The sequence below is a fragment of the Sapajus apella genome, unplaced genomic scaffold (genome assembly GCF_009761245.1).
Source record: "Sapajus apella isolate SASKATOON/1434 unplaced genomic scaffold, GSC_monkey_1.0 scaffold2, whole genome shotgun sequence".
Classification (NCBI taxonomy): domain Eukaryota; kingdom Metazoa; phylum Chordata; class Mammalia; order Primates; family Cebidae; genus Sapajus; species Sapajus apella.
Genome location: NW_022436942.1, coordinates 71,715,075 through 71,717,009, shown reverse-complemented (window position 1 = coordinate 71,717,009; position 1,935 = coordinate 71,715,075). Strand labels below are relative to the sequence as shown.

Sequence of the window (1,935 nt, the reverse complement as noted above, 5' to 3'; positions counted from 1 at the left end):
TAAAAATAATAATTAAAAGGGCTGGCAAATTGCAGCTTTTGCCAAGAAATTAGATTTACACTGCCCACCTTCACCCCATAAGAAATCCGATCTTCTCTCCTGCCTTCCATCTCTTCCGCCGGCACAACCCCATCACGACTCGCTCCCGCTCCAGAGCCACAGACCCCATTTTAAATATAGAGATTCATTAATTAAAGGAGAAGAAAAGTGAGCTTCTTTTTTTTTTTTTTTTTTTTAGCATCTACTATGTTCTGGGCACAATGCTAAATACATTCACATAGATTATTACATTTAACCCTCATGACAACCCTGTGAAGAGAAAATCCCAGTTTACTCTCATCTTACAGAGGTGGAAACAGATGTATAGCTATTTGCTGAAGGTTACACAGAGAGTACAGGACAGGGCTGGGTCTGTGCCAAGGCCTAGTTGACCAGATTTATTCTTCTAATTGCCTTTCCTGAGGGTGGGTATTAAGCTTTGTCCTCCTTGACAAAAATGCTGCCTCACCTGCAACAGAACTTGCCCCAATTTCCACTTGGAGTTGCATTTCCACTCCAAGGCTGCAGTGTGAAGCAAACAGCTGGAAGCAAGGTTTACCAGCATTCAGATCCTCAGCCTTTGGCTGATTCTCTAATATGGTGAGTCAATTGATAATTATAAAATAATTAGGGGAAGGTGGAAGGAAGAGGAAGAGAAGGAAGGAAAGGAGAAGAAGAGGAAGAGAAGGGAGATGGACAGAGGGAAGAAAGAAGGAAAACAAAAGGAGGAGAAAGAAGAGAAGAATAAGAACAGAAAGGAGAAAGGGACAGAGAAAGACAAGATGGAGAGGAGGATGAAGAAAATGAGGAAGAGGAGGAAGTAAAGTGGCTCAGTCCAGTCTGCTTGGTTTCCAACATCTCTTCATTGACACGATGTCCCAATCTTGCCTATATTTGCATCCTTAGTTCAGAGTCTTCCTCCCACAGGAAGACCTCCATAAAGTTAATCCCTAACTGAAAACAGCTCTCTTCCTGATTTCCCATAGCATTTGGTATCTTACCTATGGTAGCTTATACCTTGGTGCTGTGGTTATTTGGGCAACTGTCTACCTTCCCTTCTAAATGTTACAGCTTTTTTAAAGAATTTATCTAACAGGTTTTCAGTTTTCACTAGAAAATGACCCACACAAAAAGGGAAAAGGCTGGACATGGTGGCTCATGCCTATAATCCCAGCACTTTGGAGGCCAAGGTGCACTGATCGCCTGAGGTCAGGAGTTCACAACCAGCCTGGCCAAGATGGTGAAACCCTGTATCTACTAACAATATGAAAAATTAGACAGGTGTGGGGCAGGTGCCTGTAATCCCAGCTACTCAGGAGGCTGAGTCAGGAGAATCGCTTGAACCCAGGAGGCGAAGGTTACAATGAGCTGAGATTGAGCCATTACACTCCAGCCTGGGCTACAAGAGCAAAACTCTGTTTCAAAAAAAAAAAAAAAAGAAAGAAAGAAAGGAAAGAAAAGAAAAAAGGGAAAAAATCCCCCTCTACTAGGCTTTGAGGTCCCCCAAATTTGGGACCTGTTTTTACATCCTCCAAGATGCCCAGGACCATGCCTATGTTTTTCCTTGGAAATCTCTCCTTCTGTCGTGGCACTTTCTTCCTTAGCCCATCATGTCCCTTGATCAAACTTCTTGAAAGAGGTGGGAGAAGGGAGATAATCAAGTAATAATTAATAGTAATAGACAAATGATGTTGGTACTGGTGGTGATGGTAATGATAATAATGGCAATTATTATTTTCCAGTTGTTGAATGCTTATAGCTTAGCTACTGAGGCCATTGGCATAATAGTATAAGTGTTATACTCTCTCTACCCACCTGGGTTCCTTCAAATCTCACTTCTACCACTTACCAGTTGTGTGACCTTGGCCAAGTTCCTTAGCCTTTCTGTGCCTCAAT

At 42.4% G+C, this 1,935-nt stretch overlaps 1 pseudogene; it reads left to right on the top strand.

The window, feature by feature from the left end:
• The first annotated feature begins 1,099 nt into the window (after positions 1 to 1,099).
• Positions 1,100 to 1,165, top strand: LOC116527929 (annotated as a pseudogene).
• The last annotated feature ends 770 nt before the right edge of the window (positions 1,166 to 1,935 follow it).